Here is a 13,454-nt window from a genome sequence, read left to right as displayed (position 1 = left end):
CTAGTGCATACACCAGCTTCAAAGAAATTCATGAAATCTCAAATTATATACTAGATTGTGAATATGTGTATATTCTAGTAGTAAGATACATCCATAGTTTTCAACAGATTCTCCAAGGAGTCTAAAGTATAACAAAAGGTTAACTGTTATTTGCTGATATGTCAGATTTAACTTGCCAGTAAAAGTTAACATCAGTTTCTGTAAATCTTTTCTGCTTTCACTAATTATTATACATTATTAGTGCAATATTCATGTGTACCAATTATGAGCTCAGTTAGAAAATACTTTTATTCCATTAAGATTTGAGGCTGCAACTCTTTCCACAAGAGTTAAATTTTGGGAAAGGTTAAACAAACAACTTTCATCCCTAAACAAATATCTCTGATTCATGATGTAAGAATAAATATTACATAGATAGATGGCCTTCCTAGAGTAATCCATCACACGTATTGAAAACAAAAATCAAACAAAGGTTAATCAATATTGTATATTCAAAGGGCAGCTAATTATAAATATGCATATATATTATAATGCCATTTATGTCACCTTCACTTAAAATGGCAATTACCACTGGAAAACGTTTTTAAGTTGATTATTTCTTAAAAGGAAAGTCAATTAATCTCTATTTAAAATGTAACAGATACAAAAAGGTAAAACATTTAACATCCAATGTGAAAAACAGCAATGGTGCTAGAAATACAATCTAAATGCCTTTCAATTATTCAATGTCTCCTCAGAAACACGAGCATATTATATGCATACCTAAGGAAACTTGGGTTCTATGATCTCTGCCAAGTGGTTTTATGGCTTTAGTTCAATAATGACCTCTCTGTATTATCTATAAAACAGAGAACACACTATTGTGGTAGAGATAATGTTACATGCTTGCCTATTTTCCTCCTGAGCACAAAGGAGGACTAAATTTTCCATTCTACTTGTAGCTAGGTGTGGTTATATGATTAGTCTTGGCCAACCAATGAAATTTGAGTATAATAATGCACGTCCTTTCAAGGACTGGCCCCTAAATCATCCCTTCAAACATCCATCAAGCTCTCTCTCTTCACTCAATGGATAGCCAAATGTACTAATTCCTGTGGTTGACTCCAAGCAGAACTTAAGAGGACAGAAGAGTCAAAAAACAGAAGGAATCTGGATACCTGAGTCCTCTACATTGTTGTGTGAGAAACAAATTTTTATTGTGAGATTTTGGGACTGTTATAGACACAATTATTAAAAATAAAGTGGGCAAGACAGATTGGGAGATAAGATGAGGTAATATAATTTAGAATATCTTAAAAAGTTTTTAAAATGCTATACAAATATAGGGTAATGATAGGATATATGTTATTGAGCAAGTAAAGCATGCACTTTGGAATCACCATATCTCGAGTTCATGTTCAGCCTTTGAGACTCATTTTCTTCAATGATAAAATGGGAATAATAGTGCTACAGTACTATAGCCCACAGATTAAAGATTAAATAACATATAAAGAATTCAGCATAAAGTGTGGCACACATATTAATCACTTAACAACATTAGCTATAAGTACTATAAATATCTGAGAAGGCAGCACAAATGTATATAAAGCATTTACTGAATAAAACTGCCAGAAGGATTATTACACATTAGATTGGAAATAAATGTTTGGCTCTGAAATGACTTTTCTAATATAATCAGGTTAGCCACTGGGAGTTTGGAATACATTTTAAAGTATATGAATTTCTCAAAGGTAAATATAAATAACGTTCTCATGTTTATATAGCTAGTACAAACCTAACTCAAGTGGTCTTTCTAATATTAAAAATGGAATAAATATTTTCAACTCAACTACTTATAAATAAGGGAGGTGGGGATAATTCACAGATCAATTAGTGTAGGCAAATATTAGTTTTCAGCAAGTTCTTTGGAAAATAAATGCTTACCAAGACCCAAATATATTACCTCAGGTTCTATCCTAAGATAGTTTCTATGATCTCCTAGAAACAAAACTAAAAGTTCAGAATAAACTATTCCCATATGCCACAAAGTCTCCCCAAAGAGCTATTTCTTAAACAGCTTCACAAACATGCACCTGCCACATTTACCTATTTAAGCCTATTCTCAATTAGAAGGTAAAACAGAATGGTGCTTTGTAGTTTTAATAAGATTCATTACAAATAATACTCATTACTCAGTCCATTACAAAAAGTAAGCTGCTGCAGAAAGGAAAAAGCATTATTCATTCCATTTTCCCAATAAAAAGATTAAAAACATTTTGGCTAGCTCATTCCAGGACCTCTTTGATAAGAAAGACAAACAATATACCAATAGGGAAATGGTAGGGAAAGCAGAATGCAAAATGCCAGGTATGATCAAATGCCCAGAGACATGTAAGTTTTTAAATAGGTTTTTTTTTTTTGAGACAGAGTCTCACTTTGTTGCCCAGGCTAGAGTGAGTGCCGTGGCGTCAGCCTAGCTCACAGCAACCTCACACTCCTGGGCTCAGCAATCCTACTGCCTCAGCCTCCCAAGTAGCTGGGACTACAGGCATGCGCCACCATGCCCGGCTAATTTTTTGTATATATATATTTTTAGTTGACCAATTAATTTCTTTCTATTTTTGGTAGAGACGGGGTCTCGCTCAGGCTGGTTTCGAACTCCTGACCTTGAGCAATCTGCCTGTCTCGGCCTCCCAAAGTGCTAGGATTACAGGCGTGAGCCACCGCGCCCGGCCTAAATAGGTTTTTAAAAAGGTATTTAGCTGTCAAAATTCTTCTTCAACTGGTTAAAATACACATTGGTGCCGATGAACAAAAGGTAAATGCTAACCTAGCAATACTAACCTAGTATGACAGCTTAACCAAATTTGTCTACTTTTTTTGAATTTCAATTTCCATATTTGAAAACTAAGGTGATTAAGACCAGATAATTTCTAAAGTCCCTTAGTTCTAAAAGACTATGATAATAATAGACAAATATATAGACAGTTTTAGTACACAGAACACTCCAGAATTAAAATTAGATAATTAAGATTTTCTGGGACAAATAATTTTTATTTTTGTTCTTTTTACAATGTCTCCAAATTCTCTCAAGTATTAGTATACTCTTCTGTTTTAGTAAATTCAGTGGAATGAATATTAGTGTGGCAAAATAAATTTTACCAAGTTTCAGGATTAATATAATTCTACTATTTGGACAATGAGAAGTATTAAGCGTTTGGGCTAATTTTACCCTAAACACTTTTTCTGGAAGTTTCTCCAATTCTGGAAGCTCATTTGCCTCTTTCTCCTAAAGCTGTGGTCCCCAACCTCCAGACCACGGACTGGTACCAGGCCGTGGCCTGTTAGGAAAGAGGTGAGCACTGGCGAGCAAAGCTTTATCTGTTTTACAAGTGCTCCCCATTGCTTGCATCACTGCCTGAGCTCTGCCTCCTGTCAGATCAGTGGCAGCATTAGATTTTGCATTATGGTGAGTTTGTCTGTGGAAAAATTATCTTCCATGAAACCAGTCCCTGGTGCCAAAAAGACTGGGGACCTGTACCCTAAAGAAAACAATGGGCAAGAGGGAGAGAAGACCTCTGGTGACCTAAATCATTGTAGGTATGTAATTTTATGACATATATGTACATAAGGAGGTGGAATACAAACTAAAAGAGGTATATGGTAGAGGTCCTAGCACCTATTTTAAAATTTTCTTCAAATTATAAAGTAATTCTAAAGGAACAATATCTCTTGGGAAACGAGGCACAATATACAAAATATGTCTGTTTTCCTTTGGATATACAGCATTCATATTAGCCTCTCTCTAAACACGTAGGCCCAAAATGAGATAAAAACTCAAACACGAAGGAAATATTATTAACTTTATAAAGAAAGAAAACAAGTAGGGGAATACTTTCTAAAGAAAACAGAAGAATCCAGGTAGGAATTACATAGCAGGTAATAATCATAAAATTTATCATTGCTATGATTTTCTCATCACGAATTCAAAAGTAATGAAATCAGTTTAACTATAATTCTAAAACATATTATTAAATGAGATATTTAACAATTGACTCCTGGGAGGCATCAATCCAAAGACTAATTTGAAAAAGCAGCCATCAGGAGACAGAGTGGGTCTTTTAAATAAGTCATGGAGATACAAAGAGTGAAAAGGCCACAAACTCTGGACCTATTTCACAAATACGAGTCAGGCACAGGTACATCTGCTCAAGTACCTATGTGCTCTTCTCAGAAGGCTTCACCAACTTCATGTGGCTGTGGAACCTATCCTTCTGGCGATACAAATATTCTAACTTCTACATATTATAAGTGAGAAAACTAAACTCTATGGCTACTAGATCTAATATATCACCACTAGCCACATGAGGCTATTTAAATTTAAATTAATTAAAATTAAATTTAAATTTCAGTTCCTCAGTTGCACTAGTCACATTTCAACTGCTCTACAGCCATATGTGGCTATTGGCTACCATATTGGACAGCACAGGTCTAGAACATTTCCTTCACTACAGAAAGTTCTATTGCATAGCACCAGTTTAGATATATCTACATAGCTAATATGGCAGAGCCAAAATCTCAGTGCTCTTTTTACTTTCTTACCTTCTAGAGTAGGCCTTCGTTAATCACTTGCTGTCTAAATTATGACATTAGCCTCTTTGTTAAAGTCTACTTACAGATATCCCTTGGTTTTCCACAGATAAAAAATAAAACTCAAGCTTCACATGGCATTCAAAGCCCTCCACAGTCTAACCTTAGGCTCTTACTGCTCTACATAAAAACCTGACACTCTAGCCATTTGACCTATTTGTTAACTATCTTAACAAAACATACATAGTTTCATCTCCCTGACTTTTCTTATGCCTTTGTCTTTGCCTACCACACTCTTTTCCATTTCTCTGCTAAAGTCCTATTCCTCTTTCAAGGCCAAACTCCTATCTTATCTCCACATAGCATTTTAGGTCAGTAATTACAAAATAAGCACCACTAAAAATTGCTGCTTGCTTTTATATAGAAGTTTACAATTTTCTAAATACTTTACCTAAATATTTTGATGTGACTATTTGCTAGAAGGTGGGGGGAAAGTTAAGCAGAGTAAAAGAGATCTGTGTATGTGTGGTGGACAATTTCAAACAGGGTGATCAGTGTCTCATCGAAAAGGTTAACATGTAAGCAGAGACTCGAAGGAGTTGGAGGAGGAGTTAGCCATGTGGAAATCAGGGGAGAGAGCATCCACAGCACAGAGAACAGTCATTGCAAAGGCCCTAAGGGAGGAAATGTGCCTGATATGTACAAGGAATAGCCAGGTGGCCAGAATGTGGCCAAAAGGAAACGAGTAAGGCAAAGAATATGTGATAGGTCAGAATGTAATGAGGCCAAGTTGTATGGGGATACAGGCCTCTGTAAGGACTTTCGCTTTTATTCTAAGTGAGAGGGAAACTTTGGGGGCTTAGGATGTGAAAGAAAGTTTAGAATCTGAATAGTTTAAAAGGATCATTCTGGTGTTAAGAATAGAAAAGTAGGGGTCAAGGATGTTAGTAGGGAGAACAGTTTAAAGACTGGCAGTAATCTAAGAGAAAGACGGACGATGACTCACCAGTGATGGTGATGAGGATATGTTTTGACACATGGTTTGAAGGTAAAACTATTAAGATTTCCTGATGGATTACAAGAGGATTTTGGCCTGTTTAACCAGAAGGCTGAAACTGCTATCAACTGAAATGCAGAAAGCCTTGAAAAGAACAAGTTTTAGGAAGGAGCCAAGACCAGGAGATCATTTTCAGACTTTAAATTTGAGATACCTTCTCAAGGTGGAAATATATATCCAAACACCTGGTTTTACAAGCCTGGAGTTCAGGAAAAAACGTTTGGCCTACAGATGTAAATTTGGGTTGTTGACTTGTTGTATGGATGATGTGTAAAATCATGAGCATAGATGAAATCACCAAGGAAGTAAATACAGAAAAGTAGGGATTGAGCCCTGTGACATTCCAATGTTAAGATGTAGGAGAGAAGAGAAGAATCCAGTAAAGGAGATAGAAAAGATGGAAGGAGGACCACTTAGGAATTTATACCTTAAGAAGGCAAAACCTGTTAGTTTATCCCTATTAGTGTGTTATTCACCCCCCATCCCAAATGTCAACTATATCTTAAAAACCATGTAAAGAACAAAGAACATGCAAGTTAGGAGAGAGAGGAAAGGAATGACACAAATAAAAATAACAAAATGTCTCTTACAAGATATAATCTATTTCTTAAGCCTACTGAGACTAGAAACTATTAATATACTTCCTCTGATATTTTTAAGAAAGCATATGAATTCTAAAGAAAGGATTGTTTAATCTCTGATGGTTACAACACATGGTATAAAACAAAGATAAGCACAGATCTTTGGTTTACTGAAGACTATTGACTGTATATTAATTTCCTGTGGCTGTTATAAAGAATCATCACAAACTGGGTGGCTTAAGACAACAGAAATTTATTCTCTCACAGTTCTAGAGGCTAGAAGTCCAAAATCCAGCAGGGCCATGTTCCCTTCTGGGGCTCTAGGGGAAAATCTCTTCTTTGCCTCCTCCAGCTTCTGGTGGCTATAAGCATTCCTTGGCTTGTGGCTACATCACTCCAATCTCTGCCTTCGTGGCCACACTGCTTCCTCCTTTTCTGTGTGTCTGAGTCTCCTCTGTAATTTCTCTCTGCTTTTCCCATATAAGAACACTTGTCACTGGATTTTGAGGCTACTTGTTTAATCCAGGATGATCACATCTCAAGGTCCTCAATTTAATTACATGTGCAAAGACCCTTTCTCCAAATAAGGTAACATTCACAGGTTCCTGGGGATTAGGATGTGAACTTACCTTTTTGGGAGCTACCATTCAACCTACTAAACCATGGTTCCAGAAATTTTTGCTAAGGACATCAGTAAAGTGTGCTATGTTTATGCAAAAAGCCAAAGGATATTTAATGTTTGTCCATGGTTTAAAAAATTGTTTTAAAATTAAAGGGTATAGCTGTAAGGAGACATCTTCTTGATATGGCTATGTATATAACTAGAAGTCTCTCAACTGCTTATGAGGTAACCACTGCCACCCTCGGTTTGGATAAAAGAATTACAATCATTGTGCTATATATATATCACATAACCCTGAGAAGACAGGCTTTTCTAAATGGTTATTTTATTTTCCCACTTCCCAATCACACTACTTACCAGTCCCCATCCCCTCTTTCCAAAGGACCCACTTCATGATTTTGATTTGAGGATGTCCATTTATTCAAGTCCCACTTATTTCATATAAACAAAAACTGAAGGACAATTAGTTCAGGCAATAATTAGATTAGAGGTTTAAAATGTGCTCGAACCAACCTAGTCACCTTTCCTGATTATATATGCTACAAGAGCATCTTGTATTGATTTATTTATTGTAACTGATTCCAAAGTGGTAGGTAACAGCACACTCAATAAGTAAGTCTCATGGGAACTTCTTCCTTTTGTTTTTATACCGAGCCTTGCTATGACAAGTTACTAATAATCAAAAGCTCTCTCTTGTAAGTATTGTCTGAGTAGTTCAGAGTATTTCAAAGGCACAATTAATTTATATTAATCAAATGAAACAGATGATAGCACATTCTCTCTCATTTTATAGACTGGGAAGAGAGTGGCGCACAAAGTCATCTTGGGGGAGATGTAAAACTGAGAGCAGACAAGACAGGTGCCCTGACTTTCAATTTAACTCAATAATTCCAATTCAATGGCATATGCAGTTCTGTATTTGGCCTCAAAAGACATGTCAATCAGTCAGAAAAAGACTACCAAAAAGATCAAAAGACAAAGAATTTCTATGGAAAGGAATAAGTCACACAAAATGCCCCTAGAGCTACACTGTTCAGTATGAATAAAAGACAATGTAAAATCACTATTAATACATACTGAAATGATAACATTTGGGGTTATATAAATGATATGTTGGGTTAAATAAAATATATTATGAAAATTAATTTCATCTGTTTCCTTTTACTTTTTAAATTTGGCATTAGAAAATCTCAAATCATGTTTGTGGCTCACATTATATTTCTACTAGGCAGCACTGCTGGAGAAAAAGTTATAAAATAAATACCTTACATTGTAGATATTTTTAGTCAGTTAGCAAATACTTATTCAACACCTATAATTGTCAGGCTTTATGCTAAGTGCTGAGACCTTAAGAATGAACAAAGAAAACGGTCCCTGCCATCACTGAGTTTGCATTATCTCCTACATTTCTACTGTACATCTCACATATATTATCTCATTTGTGATCATGCACAAGAATGATTTAATGTAGAAAATGTTACCATTTTGAGGGGCAAATGTCAATACTTACAATTTGCAAAATATAAATTAATAGATTCATACTAATGACAGTATTTTTGTGATACAATATTTATGTTAATATGCTATATAGTATTTATCTGGAAGCCTAATACTATCGCATTTCCAATAGCTTCTTCTGGTTTCATGCTCCTCCCTTTTAACTAGTTTGGCTCCCTCCTCATGGCTCATTTACACCAGAGTCTCTACAAATGGCAACTTGCCTGCTATTCACATTATAACAAGGCTATTTTTATGCTCAGGGGTCTCTGGAGTAGAACAGAGGTTAAAAATGTTAAGTGTACATAAATTTATGGGGCCAACTCTGTTTTTTGGACCAAAGAGTGAGTTTTGAAGTTTCTTCTGGGCTTAAACTAGGGTGATTTTTGAGCTGGGTTTTGTTTCATATCAATAATTCAATGCACCAACTTATTTGAGGACTAAAACAACTCCTTATCAGTTCTGTCTTATTGAGACTTTCACATAACAAAACCTTCCCAAACAGGACTTCTAGTACAAATTAACAAGTAGCAATTCTCTAGTAAATGATTCTTAAAATAAAATACTAGATAACATTGATAGGACTAGACTATATAATGGTTTTAAAACTAATGACATAGCTTTCAAAACAATGTTACCAGTCAAAATAATTCTTTAGGTGTTCTTGACAGCGAAAGACAGAGCAATACAAGCAAAACCTACTTTATCAAAAGGTGGTAATTCCTTCTACTTTAATACAGAAAGTATCACTGACAGACGATAGCTTTGAGAAGCAAATGAAGTACCCAAGTTTGAAACACCCAAAATGACTTCATAGCTTTTTCTGGTTGACATCTACCACCATCTGAAATACAGATGTGTTTAGCAAAGAAATATTTTCCTTCAGTCTTTAGCTATACAGGTATGATTATGCACATGTGTTGTTTCAATGTTATATATTTTCTGTCAGTTAACAAAGAACTGACATATTATGACTTTAAAAAAGAAAAAAAGACCAAAGAAAAATAATAATTACTCCTATTTGGCGAAAATAATGTCCTAAGTAAAGAAACTTAACTATTCTCTATAAGTAATCAGATTAACACGTTGCTAAATAAGAGTCAAACCTGAGCCTTGAAGCCAAAGTACTCCATCTATGATCACGGGTCCTTTCAGACAATCACTAAACTACTACTTTCCTATGATATGTTAGGTTGCCAAATACAGTGCAATATGCAACCAAATATAAATTTAGAAATTCGACTTGACTTTGGCCTTCAGCCCAAGGTGGCCTAATCTTGGCCTAAACAATACAAAAATATAAAAGAACATATGCTTAGTATAAAACTACTATGTTTTATACTATCATCACTTGTTAGTAGCATTAGAAAAACAAGAAACAATTCTCTAAGATTTCCTATAACCTGAAAAGAGAAGATATAAGTGAGCAACTCAGATGCAAATGTAACAAAACTTATCTCCAGCTTACTCTGTGTCCAGCACTTGACTAGGGGCTTTTACGTGTTATCACAAATATTTTGCTCTTTTTCCATTCTTGGAAATTTCAAAAAACTACATTTCTCAATCCTCAGTGCCCTCCAGATTAAAAAAAAAAAAAAAAAAAAAGTGGGGCGGGGGAGAAATTAGAAACTGAAGAATTACTGTGATAAATCTAAATAGATGTTTAAGATAAAATCAGGACCTGCCATAATATACAACAGGTTCTTTCAAATGGTTAAAAAAAAAGCTTGCCTTTACCCATATTTAATTCCATCTAACAGTCTCAATACTAAATAATATGCTTAATACAATCCCATTAAAGGAGTGGTGACCCCAAGTGTCTTACATTCATAACTTCAAAAATACTGCTTTATGACTTCACTTATGTTCAAATTTGGGAAGTGTATTTACTTTCCACCAAGATGGTGAAGTATCTTAAAAGCAGATACTGGCCGGGAGTGGTGACTCACCCCTGTAATCCTAGAATTCTGGGAGGCCGAGGTGGGCGGATTGCTCCAGTTCGAAACCAGCCTGAGCGAGACCCCGTCTCTACTAAAAATAGAAATAAATTAATTGACCAACTAAAAATATATATACAAAAAATTAGCCGGGCATGGTGGCACATGCCTGTAGTCCCAGCGACTTGGGAGGCTGAGGCAGGAGGATCACTTGAGCCCAGGAGACTGCGGTTGCTGTGAACCAGGCTGATGCCATGGCCTTTAGCCTGGGAAACAGAGTGAGACTGTGTCTCAAAAAAAAAAAAAAAAAGCTGATACTAATCTTAGTGCTTCTCATATGTTAGGTAAAACATAATATGGTTTTATTTAGTCAAATAAAAAGACATCAAAAATTCAACAAATTACCACCAGTATTTAAAAAATAAATTCCAACACCCTACATGACGTTAAATAGACAGTTCTTTATATTAACTCTAATGATTAATTGAGGCATCCCCAAATAAGACAACAATATTTCAAGTAGCTACTATTTGGATAGTAAGAACTAGGTTGTGTTTCCACTCCTAAAATAATGTTGCCGTTTTAAAAATTAATATACTGGAATCCTCTTGGAAGTCTGACATATTAAAAAAAAAGTACACTAACTTAGCTACCAAATGTAATTTTTTCCTCAGAAAGACACCTTGCAATGACATTAAAACATTTCCCACGGACACATGAAATTTACTTCAGTTAAATTGTATAGAATAAAAAAAGAGAACATTAAGAAGCAGAACATTAACATATTTTAAAAGTGGGTTTGGTTTTTTTTTTGGCACAATTTGGTTTAAGTCCCAAAACTTAATTCTAAATCCTTACCATGGAACGCATGTAGCAAGGAAAGAACATTTGAAAATAAGATCACCATTTTTAAAATAGAGAAGTATTTACATTTCTACTCAATTCAGACAGTTCAGTGTTAAAGAAACAGAAACATGCAAATATGGTAATGGCTTGAATTATAAACTGAAGTGGGAAGATGCGCATTAAAATGGTTAATGGCAAAACTGAAAATAAAACTTAGGCATTACCGCCAGACTTCATACAAGACCAAAAGCGTCAATGAAATCTAGGTTAAACTAAGAAAAGAAACAAAACAAAAAATAAAAAAGACATCCATGTTCTTACAAAAAAAACAAAAATCACAAACATTCTAAGACACCGATCAAGGGAATGGATTGTTTTATGCCTCCACTGTTTACTAACATTTAAAACTAGCATTTCCAGCCAACACGTACGTTTCAAAATTGTAGCGGCACTTAAACGCTGTCCTTTCCAACGTCAACCTAACAGAACATTCTGCAACATTTTGAATAGTAAATATTAAGTAAAGCATCGTTCCTTTATTTCTACCTCTAAGGGCCAATGGGAAAAAATTAAACCTTTCTCTCTCCCATATATAGCCTTAACCACTCTCTTCCCTCTTTTATTTACTGCCCTTGTCTCGGGGTTAATGAACCCTAAACTTCTTTTTCTTCTTCCCATTAATGGAAATGGGAAAAAACAGTAACGGCAGAGTGGAACCGAGATGATTGGAAAAACTGGAAATGAAAAATAGTGGCATTACTTGCTGGTGGAGGCTGTGAACACCCAGAGGTTTAGTATAGGGAAGACAATCCCGGAAGACCCCCATTAACACACTTTACTCCAACTCTACATCATTTTATGTGTGTGTAATTTCTGCTTTTGAAGAGGGTGGTGGTTGTCCTGGATGAAGCCTTCCCCAGCGCCCCAGGCAGCAGGGGTTGGGGGGCAACGTCCCCAGCCCCGAATTGCCCTGAGGCCCGGAAATCGGTCCCGTTAGGGCCGATTTCACCCATCAGGAATGCGCTCCGCCCCCACCGCCTCCCCGCGGCAGCCGCCTTCAGGACTCCCCCGCTTCAGGGGCCAGGGAGAGCTCGAGGGGAGTGCCGCCTCGGCCCGTCACAACACTGCTGGGCCGGCCGCCGGGTCCGCCGACACCCGCGCCAGGACAGGGCTCGGGGCGGATCCCACGCTCCGCCTCGGCCTGCGCGGCCCAGGAGGCGCCCGCGCCTGGGCCGGCTGGGGGACCCGGAACCAGCCCGAGGCCCGAGGCCCGACCCCCAGAGTCGACCCAGCCCTGGCCCCGAGCTAGGCACGGGAGGGGGCGTCTTTCCTGAGAGACTTCCGAATCCATTTCCGTCCCGGCGAGGGGCGCGAGGGCAGCGGCCGGGCCAGAGCTCCTCGGGTCATAAACGGGAGCCGCCCTGCCCTCCACTCCCGGGCGCAGCCTCCTCGGGTGCCCGCTCGTACCTTTAACTCCTCAGAGCTGCGGCGGCGCAGGGCGGCGGGCGAGCAGGCCCATCTCCCAGCGGCGGCAGAAGCCGGAGAAGTACGGGGAGGGTCCGCCAGACCCGCCCAAGCGCCTCTCAGCTGGGGCGGGGGGAGCGGAGGGGAGGGGTCCCGACGGCCGCTTTCCCGAACTCCTCCTCCGCAGTTGTGGCCCGACGGCGGCTCCAGGAACCAGCGCCGCATTTGCCATGCTCCCCCTCCCTCAGCCCCCGCTTTCTCCGCCTCCTCCTCCCACCCCTTCCTCCCGCCCCGGCCGCCCCGCCCCGCCCGCGCGCCCTGCGTCATGGCGTCACGCCCACCGGCCCGCCGCGGGCGGCTCTGGGACGCGGTCGTTCTCCTGCGCACGTTCGCCCCGCGCCGCCCCCGGGTGGCCCCGAGCGCGGCCCAGACGTCTGTCCCAAGCGCAGGGCAGTCTGCTGCCCCTCCGGGCCGCAGGACTTCGCCCCCAGCGGGCTGGGCTGTGGGGCAGGTGCCTCTGCCCGCCTCTCCGGGGCCCCCAGAGCGTCTCCTCCGAGCACAGGTGGGGGTGGGCGGAGCTGCGCCCGAGGTGGAGGGAGATGCCGACCTGAGGACCCTGGCCCTTGGCGTTTGCACGGCGTTCTTTCCTTTGAGTTCTTACCGTTCACCTGCGTGATCGGCGATCCTAGCGAGAGAACTGCCGGGATGTTGCGGCGCTCGCCCGCCCTGGCGAGGAAATGTTCTGTCCCGCAGAGTGGAACACCCTGTACGTCCGCTGCTGCCCTCTTTTCGTTTTAATAGTCCTCAGTCTTCGCACAGGCTGCTAGGAGCAGCGCTTACCATAATAACACCCTGCGTGAGAGTTTAGAGAGTATCTTCCA

At 39.1% G+C, this 13,454-nt stretch overlaps 1 protein-coding gene across 2 annotated transcripts in view; it reads right to left on the bottom strand.

The window, feature by feature from the left end:
* RNF19A (ring finger protein 19A, RBR E3 ubiquitin protein ligase) overlaps window positions 1-12,840 on the bottom strand; it is a 51,721-nt gene extending 38,881 nt beyond the window's left edge. Inside the window, exons 1-2 of one of the 2 annotated variants that reach the window (XM_076005125.1) lie at window positions 12,577-12,840; window positions 10,276-10,357 (exon numbers count right to left, since the gene is read on the bottom strand). The gene's annotated coding sequence lies outside the window, so the exon portion shown is untranslated. The remainder of the gene's footprint in view (window positions 1-10,275; window positions 10,358-12,576) is intronic. The other variant, XM_012762024.2, reaches the window with a different exon arrangement.
* Window positions 12,841-13,454: the final 614 nt, after the last annotated feature.

Source organism: Microcebus murinus, chromosome 7, assembly GCF_040939455.1.
Source record: "Microcebus murinus isolate Inina chromosome 7, M.murinus_Inina_mat1.0, whole genome shotgun sequence".
Lineage (NCBI taxonomy): Eukaryota > Metazoa > Chordata > Mammalia > Primates > Cheirogaleidae > Microcebus > Microcebus murinus.
Note: the sequence above shows the minus strand (reverse complement) of the source record. Positions and strands in the feature narration are given on the sequence as shown.